This window comes from Phasianus colchicus, chromosome 7 (assembly GCF_987193195.1).
Source record: "Phasianus colchicus chromosome 7, bPhaCol1.hap1.1, whole genome shotgun sequence".
NCBI lineage: Eukaryota > Metazoa > Chordata > Aves > Galliformes > Phasianidae > Phasianus > Phasianus colchicus.
This window is the reverse complement of record NC_143442.1, coordinates 2947939-2961791: the sequence shown is the minus strand read 5'-3', so window position 1 is coordinate 2961791 and position 13853 is coordinate 2947939.

Below are 13853 nucleotides of genomic sequence, written 5' to 3'. Positions count from 1 at the left end.
GTAAGCCGTGGTGCAAGGCACTTACAGGGCTTTGGTAGCTGCTGGAGATATGAAAAATAATCTGCTTTGTGATAGACTTACAGTAAACAAATAACATGAATTATTTGGAGCTGATGAGAAGATTATAAATTTTAGATATCCCTGAATGCTATTAAACATCAGAGTTACTGGATCTTTTGGCAAATTTACTAAAAGGTTACATAGTGCTTTCAATGCAAAATCAGACTCTCTGGTGGATGGTAATGATGTCAACACTTATTTTATTTCCATCTTGCAGATGAAGCTTATAATACGCAGCAGATAAACTGGCCCACTTATTTGCTTTTTGAAAGGTGACAGGGCAGAAGGCAAGTGCTGGCCCCTGGGTCCTCATCCACAGCTCTCAGCTGTGTGCTCTCAGCTGAGTCTATTTTGCTGTGACATCTACTTTGAAAGAGACAGTATTAGCCAACTCCCATTAAATTTGGACCAAATGTGATTCTTAGTAACCTGACTGCTATGCTGGGATGCAGATGGAAAACGAACATGACAAAGATTTCTCCCACACTCTTCCCAATGGCAATGGAGGCTTTTTCTGCTTTGAATCTCGTGTGGTGAAGCTCCTTGGCCGTAGGACATCCCCCACCAAGATACATATATACTTCTAGAAGGAAGATCTAGTCTGGAGTTAAAGCTGCATGGATCAGAAGAAATCCTCCATCTAAGCTCGGAGATGGAGACAGGCTTTGGTTCACCCACTGATGGCATGATTGGCTCCAAGTCAACTACAATACCATTGAAAGAGCAATAGGAGATACATTTTAGGAAAAAAAAAAAAAGGGTAAATGTAAGAATGGGTTATAAGACTGTATTTCTGCATAGGTGGTCAAGTCTTTGTGGATTTTCCTGGTGACTGCCTATAATGCCATGGTTACAGATATTAGCATGACTTACAGCTTGAGCTATGAGAGCGTTGGTGCAAATGCACTGGATTCTTGCAGTGTTTGGATTAAATCAGGCACAATCTCAAGGCTTAAATCTCCGTTTTTTACAATGGAGAATACACTTGGGGATGAACTGAGCGTGAATAGAGATCTTATGCATGCTAAGTTACTTATAACTCCAAAATATGTCACTATGTTTCTGGTAATATGATAAATATAAATTTAGTTACTCACACGGTAGCTGCTTTTCTACAGAAATAAATATACAATCAAGCTTAAATATGGTTGTTTTTTTCTCTAACCCAATTAGTTTGCATGTTGAGGCTTGAACAGAATGCTTGATATACATAGAGTGATGGCCACCCTTATCAGATTAATTGATCAGTAAACACATTGCTTTAATCGGGTTTGGCATCTTCCCTCTGCTTACTGAGGAGACCCCCTGCACCTGTGTCATCCCCAGACTAATTGCACAAATACTACTGATCTCTCTCTCTTTTATTATTCTAAATGTTAAGTTTCCATATTTACACTGTGCTTCTCTTCATGGCTTCCACTTTACCGATGCCTGAAGGTAGTTTAAAATTCAGTGTTCTTCAACAATAACGCTATTACTGCAAACCTTCATTAGACCTCTTAAACACTTGTCCCAGAATGAACAAATTTCCCTATTAAATCCCGTTTTCCAGCAGCCAGTAATGGGAATCAGCCAGGCAGCCCAGCTCTCACATCAGCATCCCACATCATCAGGACAAGGCCAGTGAGTGCTGCACAAAAAGCAAGGCTTTATGTGCCACACAGCTCTTTTTCTGCTAGAAAACCATATGTTCCATGCAATCAGGATTCAGCCTTCAGACTGGCCATTCAAGAACAGTGTTACTGATGATAAAATTGGTGTCTATCTAATGCTTTTCAACAGGTGAACTATCTAATAAGCAGCAGAATCCCTGTGCTAAAGAGATTACGCTCTGAAGCACGGAATGTAGTAAAATGCTGTGTTAAATTTAGCAGGTGCTCGGCGTGCATTTATTAAGTGATTATTCTCTGTGCTGGTGCTCCCCTCCTCCTTACTTTCAAAACCTGAGCTTTCTTTGGCAACGACTCTTCCTACATCTCTGAGCTCCTCTCCACTGAAGAAATTCACTGCTGTTCCACCAAAGGCCCATACATCAGATAATTGGAGTTAAGAGCTATTTTGAAGGCTTAAGTCACACTTGTCCTGGCTCTCCACGCAGGAAAGAATTTCACTCCCTGTGCATTTTGAAGGCTCTAAAATGTTTCAGACTCACAAATTGTCATTTTGCTCTGATGGCTTCTTATTGTGCATGAGGCTAAGCTCTCGAGTTATGGCATTTTTCTGTTGATTAGAGAGGGAAGGAATTCTAAGGAATTACAATGTTTTTTAAATAATTCTAAACAGATATCAGGAAAATAGGATACAAAAAGTCACTGAGCCTACTTCAACTCACTTTTTCTTTTAACCATTCATACATACTTACAAGTACATTAGTACATACAGGCCCGTATTAAAAACTGAATTTAATTTATTCCTTATCCTCCAATTCATATTATATGTATATAGTATATACATATAAAAATGTACATGTATAAAATATATAGTTCCAGCTACAAAGATGTACTCTGTAGAAAAAGCATTCTCAGATCAAGCTGTCTTTCCAGAGCCTATACATATATATACATTTATACATAAATATATATACATATATATATATATATATCTCCCATAGATTAAACAGCATAGTTTTTATTTGGTATTAATATATTTTATTCCTCTGAAAGTAACTCAGAGAAACTTCAGTTTCTTTGCTCTTTACTGAGCATAGTGTCCAAACAACCATCTCAATGGGATTTATACATACAAGTCTGCAGATTTACCTATAGCAGCACGCTTGGGTATGGATGCCGATGATAGAGAGGAAAAGAAAAAAAGAAAAACCTAACAGGAAAACCGAATTTGATTACAATAACCACATTTTTTTTCATGATAATTCAAATGAAGGTATTTTATGTCCGTCCTGCAATACTTCACCTATAAAATTATAAAAGACTGCTGCATGCTGGCATTCATGCAGTATATTTGCTGCACCTTCCACTACCCAAAGCAACTTTCTATATTCCAATTCTTATTTTTTTCTTTCTTAAACATCCCGATGAGCAGAATATGAAAATCCTGCATGTTCTTCAGCATTGCTACAGGGGTTAAATTGTTAATGCTTTACTTTCACTGTAGTTTTTTATCAAACTTTCTTTTTTCTCTCCCTGGGGATAAACAAATGGACAGCTTTCCTCTCTAGTATTCCTCCTTCCATTACCATCACAGCAGAATGCATCTGAGACTATAATAATTCAGTGATGAAATACAAAATGTCGCAATGCCATCTCTCTTAAAGTGAACTGAGATTTTGTTATGCCATTTTAGGTGCATTAATAGCTCCTAAAGTCCCATGGAGTATCTTAATGTGAATTTAATGAGCTGATAGCATATAAATGACAGTACTGTGAGGGTGAAGGTGACATAACCTTTTTCCTTCTATTTGATGTTTGCCTTTGAAAAAATACAGATCGTCTCAAACCGTACCGCATTATTACAAAGTGCCACATCATTCAGCAAGGAGGCTACTATTGTTTTATCATTTTAAAGCCCTTTCTTTTTATTTGCTCTCCTCGTTGGCACAAGAAACAAGAACACATTCTATTTCATCATTAAGGTAGTAAAAATCTGAACACTTTCCTGTGCCGATACCAGTGCTCATGGCCGTTTTGTGGCATGCACATCCAGTGGCAACCCATTGCTTTTAGCATTCGCTCCGATGACCACACTGCTAACTTGGCATCAGCACAGTTGTGTTTGAATCGCACCTAAGCCATCCGTCGTTATTTCCCGGGTGTCACTTTTGTTTCCTCCTATCGAGGATAATGCTAAGAGGTCCACTCATCATTGCTGACTCCCCAGCTCTGCGTGGCATTGCCATTTATAACGAGTTGCCTCCCCTCGCAGCCCGCTCTGCTCAATGGTGTCACACCCCATTGTGCGCCCAAATCTCAATCACCTTCCATGCAGTAATGAGCTGTGATCCCATCAGCGCTGCCTTGGAACGTCACTGACACCATCTCGCTCAGGGAAGGGAGGTACCAATGGTAAAGATAAATATATTGGTAATCAGATAGCAGCAGATGTATAGAAAACATAAGCGAAGGATTAAGGAGGTAACCAAATGTATTAGGTTATTAAAGTTTGCTAGAGTGTAGCAATGTGGCTTTTCTACTGCAGTTATTCTGCTTAAAAGCTTTAATTCAAGCTTAAGAAAGAACATCTCCACATTTCTTTCCCTTGCCTTAAACACTTAGGGACGTGGCAGCCAACGAGCTGATCGCTTCCTTGCTAAATACTTGTAGATATTTTGCACCTAAACAATGCATAGATCCCAGAAATTGTCTATTATTTTAGAAGTTTTTCATCTTTTAATTTAGGTCAATCGAGGTGGGCTTTTTAATTTGTTTGTTTTGCTTTAAAACATGTGTAGGAACAGATGATGAGTTAGATCTGAAGGCAGTGCATTTTCAGTCTTTTTACAGTCCCAACGCTCCTACATGCAGTATGCAAGAAGAAATTAATTAAATTTATTTCTTCCTCCAGCAGAAACGATAACATTTGCTCTCCTGAGGAAGACGTACCTTGGGCTGCATTTGACAAAGGGGAAAGCAAATAAATAAATAAATAAATAAATAAATAAATAAATAAATAAATAAATAAGCAGCTTACGTGTTTCAAAAAGTTGGAATTTTGGCAATCTATGCAATTTGTTTAGAAAAACCTTTTCGTTGCCAGGTGACAAGGCAAAACATATCACATATGCTTAACAACCAGCTTGTACATATTTTGTCTTTCCAAGGTTTCTAGGGCTGGTCAGGCACAATGATGCATTACAGCTGAAGGAGCTTCCAGCAGGGACAAATGTTTGTCTCTTTCCAAAAGAATTTTCCTAATCCTTAAGATAAACAACTCAATATTTCTCATTGTTTAATGATTGAGTAAGGATTAATTCTGTTCAAAATTAATCGTATTACAAGTCATAACATATATCGATGTGCTTGCTGAGAATGGATACTACTGGCTTTCTGGCACACCATGTTTGTTAGCATTTCATGGTATAGCACGAGCTAAGACATACAAATTTCTTACAATAGTTGGATATCTTATCACTGCTATAGTGTCATTGGACAAACAAGTAAAAACATATACTTGACTAAGGATAAATTATAATTATATGCTAAAACTTGCATTCTTATAGTTACAAATGCTAGTTACCATAGTCTGAGCATCTTAGGATCTCTGATGTTTGCATGTTAGCAACGTTTAATTTCACTGCTGAGCTTTTTCACTTCGGAAGAACTGAATAATTAGATAGGGTGTAGAGGAAGTCAGAGACAAAGGAAAAAACACCACAAGTCACCCCATACTCAGATTCCTCTGAAATCAGCCATCATCACCAGAGGTCCATCCTTCCCTCTCAAAACTCAGCCCATGCCTGAGAACATTTACACGTATCCCATGGCCTGTAGCTGGAGTTAATGGACTTCACACATGTGAAATTAATTGTGGGTATTATTCTGAAACAATTACCTTTTCTTGGAATCACAGTCAACAACTATGCTAATAAATCATGGTGCTGCTCACATTTTAATGATTGTTAGTAATCAAATGCATCTGTATACTCAGCCTGTTTGCTCACTTAAAGTCAAAATATTACAAGGCAGAGCAGTGAGGTGTCCAAGCTCCCATGTGCCAAATGCACACCATGGACATACAGGGCTGGTCTGCTCCCTTGTAGCTGCAGTTGTAAACTGTTTGTGCCATAATGTAACCTTTGAACCCATATTCTCAGAAAGAAACTCATGTTCATGCATACAAACTCTTAAGAATTTTCAAGTGTTTTTCTGTTTCTCTCTTTTGTTTTTCCCCTCCTTTCTAGTTTATGATGTCCCTCAGAACAACATTCAGCATGGCAACTGAGATTAAAATATCTTATCCCTCTTTATCCTAAGTACTATGGAACACACAGCATTCGATTACAAACTCTAGGTATGGTTTTATCGTGGATGTACTTTAAGAAAGCACATAATGAAGTTAGCATAAACCAATTATGTGCTAAAGGCTACGTATTCCTTGAGAATCTTTCACAGAATCAGAGTGGATCTTCCAGGATCCCCAAGCACAACCCCAATCCCCCCCATCACGCCTACTGACCGTGTCCCTCTGTGCCACATTTCCACAGTTCACAAGCAACCTCTTGGGATGACAACTCCCCTTCCTTCCTAGACAGTTTGCAGACAGGTTGGGTTTGGTACCAGAAAGTTTTCTTCTCTCCACATCAACCTCTGTGCATGCTCATTTCCTACCTTTCCTAGTGGCAGCTCCAAGGCAGACCTCAGCAGGGAACCAGGTGTGCTGGGGATGAGCACATGCATCTCTCCTCCAGCCTGCTCTGCCTGCTCCCACCTGGAGAGAAATCAACAAAGGCATACACAAAAAACCCTAAAAAAACTTTTTTCTTCTCTCAATTGGAGAACGTAACTTCTTGAATTAGATCTCTGGTAGGAACACTTGTGCTTGCAAATTCCAGTTTGCTCTCCCTGCCGGTAAGCCATGCATGCCAGCAAGCCAATTTCCTAGAATCCTCATCAAAAGACAACAACAAAGGGCTATAATGATGGTCAAATCAAATTTATTTAAAAAGGGAAAAAAATGACCATACAAAAAGGCTTTCTGCATTACTGTCCAGATGCAGCATGCCTCTACCTGCAGCCATTAGTATTACTGGCCCCCATCGCCTTAAAAAATTCATTTCTCTTGACCTCCTTTGCTTTCTTACTATAGATTATACCTAGTTGCAATATAAGGTGTCCATTTATACAGTGTAAGCTTACACTGTGAGATGTGATCCCAGATGAGGTACTGCCTCAAACAGAAAATGAAAAATATTCCATGCATTTTAAGCATGAAGCAAAGATCCTAAGTTACACAAATGCGTAATGAATTTCTTCTATTCCCTGGCAGAAGAGAAAGAAAACTGGCAGCTATAGCAATTGTATAACGGTAATTATTAAGAGAAATAATTATACAAAAACCTGTTTGAATTACATACAGGATGGAATGACTCAAGACAAGAAGAATTTAAAGCAATAGCTAACACTTCAGCAAACCTCACTGTATGATAGGAGACAGCAAAAACCAGACATATATTTGCTGAAATCATTCCAGCTTCTGAAGTCTCAAAAATTAGCCTAAATGCAACCATTCTCACTCAGTGTTGGGGTCCTGATGCACTCCAAAGGACTTCAAGGCAGGCAGAGGAAAGCCTTGGTCCCCAATCTCTTTGCACATTAACTACACAGGTTGGCTTACTGGGCAGGCTATTCCAAGGCACTCTAGGCTATCTGCAGCATCAGGACACAAGAACTATGTACAGGAAAGGAGAAGACCTTTGCCCAATCTAATTATAAACAACCTGTAATAATGCAGTTTTGTAATGTAATAATTTATGTTCAGTCATTACCAGCCCACTTTCAGCTGTAAGTGGATTTAGAAAATTACATTACTCCATTAGAGGTGAGAAATGAAGTAAGATGTTGCAATGGAGCCAGGTAGCTCTGCAGAACTGAGTTTTGGTCTGAATTGGTCACCAATGCTGGTAAGATCATTTCTGTCAGTCCACAGAACTGGGACTTCTCATTCGAGAGGTTTTCATTTCCAGTTCTGGTCACTGCAACAGCACTCATCCTTTCACCCTGGCATTCTGATGCAATGGGTAAAATGTGCAGTTATTGAAATTATCATTCTTAAAATGAAGGAAGACTCACCACATCTGAAGTCTTGTAAAAAAAAGAAAAAGAAAAAAAGATTCTATCATTCATTGAGGCCCTACTATTGGTTCCCCATTTGCATCTGTATTAAGTTTGCACCAAACTCAGGAAAAATGCCAGCTTGACCAATATGAAATGAAGTCACTGTTTTTTTAATAACTCATGCTATAGTTACATCAGTATTTTGAATAACTTGCATCAACATGCTTTATGGTGAGTGTACTACTTGAAAAGCTTATCTCTAGTTAATATTTTGATTTTCACCTTACAATCATCAACTACAAAATCTGCCATGTGTTTCTCTTTCCTTACCAGGTACACAGAATGGAAACTGTGTGCTCAAGGTCTCAGGACTGAAGATTAATTCATCAGCTCTGATTCAACAAATGCTCTTTTTTGTGTCAGATGTTGCTACTTGTCTTTGACTTTCTCTTCAAAGACAATTTCATTGTATGATCTGAATGTTAGATCTGCTACCATGTTCACAATTGTGAATACTGTACAAAATTTAACTCCTTGAAAGTCTGATAGCAGGTGAAAATGTAGGAAGGAAGCTTGAAAGGCTTCAGGATGCACATTAAAAAACAAAACAAAACAAAGCATCAAAATACAAAAAAATAGTGTCATGCTGACAAGCAAAGTAAGTGCAACTTAACTTACAAAACCAACAAAGTTGCTTTTTCTGAAAAGGAAAAATTAATTTAAAAAAATATTTTAAAAGGGTCACAAATGCTTGCAGTTCCAAAGCCTAGCAGCACCTTCTCTCCCACCTTCTCTCCACAAGACAGGCTGATGTTATCATCCCTAATTTAAGGATGAAGACCTGAAACACAGAATGTAGTTGATGTGCTCAAAGCTGCATAGGGAGCACCACGGCCTTGAGGTGAGTATCCATGCAGCACACCCACAGCATCAGCATCACAAGTATCATTCTCAAATACAATTCCCAAATATATTTCTCTGATTTCCCTATTTCCTTTATTACTAGTTGCATCATGACCACAAAACACCACAATAATGTTATTGTAGTATAAGAAAAAATTCAACTAAAAAAAGAAGTATAAATCTTGAGAAAGAAAAGATAAGCAAAAAAACACCTAAAATTAAAAGGTATGTGGTTGACATGAAGGCAATTACACCAGAATGTATTATCAGAGATGGATGGAGAAGAAACTGCTGTACCCCAACTGTTAGGTCATTCTGGACCCTCCACAGCCATCAGATGTCAGAAAGGGAATGAGGGCAGTGGAGAACCTTGTTAGCAGTCACATGAATGGGATAAACACGGGATCAAAAATACTGGATGCTACAACAGCTTCAGGGGAGAAGAAACAGCAGCAACATCCACAAAGCTCAAGGGAAAAAAATCTTAGTATTTCCCCCCTTTGGCTTTCTGCTGAGTAATGTGGCAAGCTGGAACTGATGCTGCACATCTGAGGAAGTTAAAAAGAGGGAACCAAACTGAGTTCAATAAAAGACCGAATATTGTAATAGCAGTTTGGGGGTTATTAATTTGTATTTTGTACGACATACTGTGGACACATATTTTCCTTTTTGTGTGTAATTTTTATTGACAACTACATTATAAAAGCTGCCACGATTCAGCTTGACATGCAGCTTTTGCACAGTGGGAAGATGTGGCAAATGGTTTGCTTTTTTGCCTTGCGGGAAATTACTGAGGTTTTCAGGACCAGATGAGAAAGCAACTATTTTCACTTCACTTCTATTGAAAAAGGTGAGTGATATTTTTGGGAAGAGGAAGCTCTCATTCCAAGAAGTCATTACTTTCTGTATCCTGAGTCCACTTTTGCAGCCAAGAACACTTACACCATATGTTACAAGGTCATCAACTAAGCTGCTAGCAATGTTACTATTCATATCTCCTTTGTTAGGGTTAAAACCCTCTGCAAAGCATGATCTACTTTGAAGGCACAGTATAAAAGTTTAACAGCACCACTAATTAGTTCCAACAGTGGCGTTTTCTGTGAAGCCCACAAGGGCCAGTGTTAGGGTCCATAAATTCTATTTCACTTGGGTCAACCATCCATCAGGTGATAACTACCACTCCCTGCTACCCACCTGGGCTGAATGCAAAGCTGCCATTACCACTGAACATATCCAGAGAACGTGACACAATAGACATGTTTATTTGGACGTCTGGCAGCAGGTTTTGTCTTACCATCAGGGCATGGACTTTGCATGAGTGCTGTTAAACATATTTTATCATCATATAGGGAAATGTGTATCAAGCTATGTTGCTGGGATAAACTTTGTAAAAAAAAAAAAAAAAAAATGACACTAGCACAGCAGTGAGTGGGATTTACAACTCATGCTTCCCAGCACCTTTACAGCACAAAAACTGTTTATTAGCACAAGTTTTTCCTTTGTATGTTGTGTTTACTTGTTCCCAGCAGGGTCTGCTGATGTTAATGGACTCACAGCAGTACATTCTACTTCTGTTATTACAGGTCTAATTCAGTCATTAACATTTCATTAATGGACTGGCCTCCTAGCTGTTTGCATGGCTGTCTAGATATTGATGAGCTTTCTAGTACAGAAAACTTGTATTTAAGGCAGACTCCTAAAGGTTTATTAAATTGGTAGTGAATCTTCATAGCACTCTGTCATTTATTTTAAAAGATAAAAGCCAAATCTTTGAACAAATTTACATTGCAAAAGTTGTCAGCACCTGAATAAAAAATAAATTGCATGCAAAAATGCTCAGGAGAAGGGAAAAAAAGCACAGACTCCACATGCTCCATTACCTGGATGCATGAGTCTCCAGCTCCTGCCTTAAAACTGATGTGGCTCAGCACTGCCAAGTGTGCTGTGCTCTACCTTGGAAGGAATTGCACTTCAGTGGGATACAAATTGATCCCTTTTTCCACATCACAAGTGCATTCTGCAGCTCCACTAGTTCACATTTTCAGAGTTTTTGGATTGGAGTTTTTAATCCTGTCCACAAACTTCTCTGTTGGGAACAGCCTTAGTGGTGCCACTGGAACTAGCCAAACTGAGAGGCTGCTCAGAATAGCAGGGCAGTAGTTTGGGGACCTCTGACATTATCGTCAAAGAGGAAGATGACATAATTTTTAGAGTTCATAATTTTCTAGCATTATCAACAGTGCAGTGGAATCTAGTTATAAAACAATCAAGGTAATATCTGTACCCCAGAGGAAGGTAAGTGTCCTTATGAAATTGCTCGATGGAGTTATGAGGTGCTTCCTTCTACCACATCTCAGTTTTTTCTCCATTAAAAGGAATGTGCATTCTGAGGCATGTTGAGAAGTGCAATATACAGTATCGTATCATATGAGTGTCTAATGCAAGTACTTTGTGAAAATTACTAATTTGATATCATAATTATGCTTGCAATATAAAATTATTAAGCACTGTCTTATTGCACAGTAAATGGAACTTATATTGATGTAATAAAAGGTATTTCAATTCTGTTGCAATAACTTTAACATATTCTTTAATGGTATCCACAGTTAACAAAAATACGCTAATGCCAGGAAAAGCCCAGTTGATGAGTGCTGTAGACTACAATATTAGGTCATAATACATAAAATTTGTGAACTTTCTTATGCACTACTTTACATTTATGAACACCTGCAACTTTTTTTTTGTGGTTTTTGATAGAGAATGAGATGTTAAAAAGTAGAAGTAGGATTAGAGGCTAGCCAATAAAGTCCCTGGAGAAAGTTCTCTTAATAAATATGGCATTATACATGCCTTTGACTTCTGCTTTATAAATGAGGCTGTAAATATTATTGATCCTAAATTCATATTTTTTTAAAGAATCTTACCAGCTCAGTCAGTCAAGACTGCACCAGGATGACAAGAAAATAGATCTCTTATTACAAAATCTGAAGCTTATTATCTTGATAAATGTACCTAGGTTTGAGAAATCAGGGTGGGGGTGGGAGGGATATCAAGAGAAAGGAGGGATGCAGTGTTTTCATATAAATATGTTCAAGTGTTTTCTTCCCTGTAGAACTGTCACAGCCCAGTATGTATGAACTACTTATTTAACAGTGGGGAGGGAAAAAAAATTGAGAAAGGACACCAAATTCTAAACATATTCATCTAGGTTTCTTTTGTCTGTCAGGGTAAATAAAATGAGGAAACTAAACACAACAACAGGGAGAAAAAGAAAGCAGTCAGCTAAAATGTCATGACTTGCTTCTCTGCAGGTGTCAACTTGACTTCACTGAAATGGCATACAACTTTGATTTTCTCATCAGGAAAAAAATGTTTATTCCCTTTGCCAGACCTAGCAGATAAGAAACTACTGTGTGTAGCACTGCATATTTTGATACTGGGGATATCTGCACACAGCTATTCTTGAGACACATGCTAAAAATATTTGGTGTGCTTTGTGTCGAATTGTTGTCATGAATTATTAAAATGAGCTGTTATGTTTTCATTAAACTGGCGGTCTTAATAATTTAAATGCTGGTCTTTAAAACACTTACTGTATATTGATGATCTTCACGGGAAGAAAGAGAGCCTCCCAATTATTTTACATCTTGAATTTATTTATTTACCTGTCATGTGCCATTATGCATTACTATACGCCCATATTATTTTATCACAACACACACTACATTGCTCTACATTTGATCTGTCACTGAGAATTCAGCAGGCTTTTACTCCTGCAGTCAGTATTTTCAGTTACAGGAAACTTCCAGAGCGTTCAAGAATACCTCATGGTTTAAGGTTCTATTTACTTTAAGATGTAATAACCTTCAGAGTGGTTAGATAAGTGCATGGCAGTTTATAGTGAACCAGTGGTCCATTCTGATGGCAACCTTCTTGCACCTGAACAACACCTGATACTCAATGAAAAGCAAAGAAAGACGAGAAAGTGTTCACAAGTTGCAGCCTGACTTCAACTCAACACTCAAATTTCTTCTCAACCATTTAGAACTAAAAATGCATTTGCTGTGGTGACAATGGCTGAAAATGAAGTTTTGGAAGGCTTTGGTAATCATCTAGACTTCAGTTATACTGTGTAAGGTCTTATATAGGACCAATTTACTGCCTTCAGGCACATGCCTCCACAACATGTGTTTGCAATGGTCAACAACATTGGAAGGTTCTACCATGGACCTGTGTTCAACATCTGTACCTCCCATGATCACCTGAAGACCTGGCTACAGAAACTTTTAAATATATACATGAATAAATGTATGTATTTCATACATATATTTCATTCAACTGAACTGCAATTTAAACTTTTTTTTAATTTGAACTATTGTCTTTTTCTTTATTCTCTGGAGAACTGAACAGCTCACGCTCCTGTGCAAGAACTTAGCATGCCTTAATCTTTCAAAACGATTTTGCTCAACTTTCTATGAGGAAATTATATGGATTTCATGAGTTAGGTCACAAGCCCTATAAGTTCGTACCTATCTGCACAGATCCCACCATATTCCTAAATGCATCCAGCCCAGATTTTCATCATTAACTTTATGCATTACTTGTGGGAAGTCACTTAGACTCTTTGCATTTTTGCTTGACTGTGAAATGTGAATGAGACACATTTAAAGTTAGTTTAAAAATTCAAGTTCTTGTAATATCAACAATAAAAAGAGCTTTAAATTTAGAAGCTAACACAAAGACTTCAGTAATTATTCAGCCAAGTTGAAAATCTTGCAAATAAAGCAACGCCAAAGCTATAGGGTAATATCCACCATCTCCTATCTTAGCTACAATAATGACAATGGCCACCACAGGGCTTTAATGACCATTCTAAGTGTATTTCAGTATGAAAAACAAAAAACTCACATAACATCATCCTCACTCAAAATAGTTCCAGCTGAACCTCGGATAGTATTGATTTAGACTTTCCCCTCTTTTGGTTTCACCTCTAGATGAAACCTAAACTTGCTTGTGTGAGAACTAATCTTTTTCTAACCAATTAATCTTCAGCCTATTAACAATTTCTGAAACAATGATCATCAGCAATGAGCTTACAAGAAGTATAAGAAGTTATTCAGATTTAAGGCAGCCAAATGTCATTGAAAAAATACCAAATTT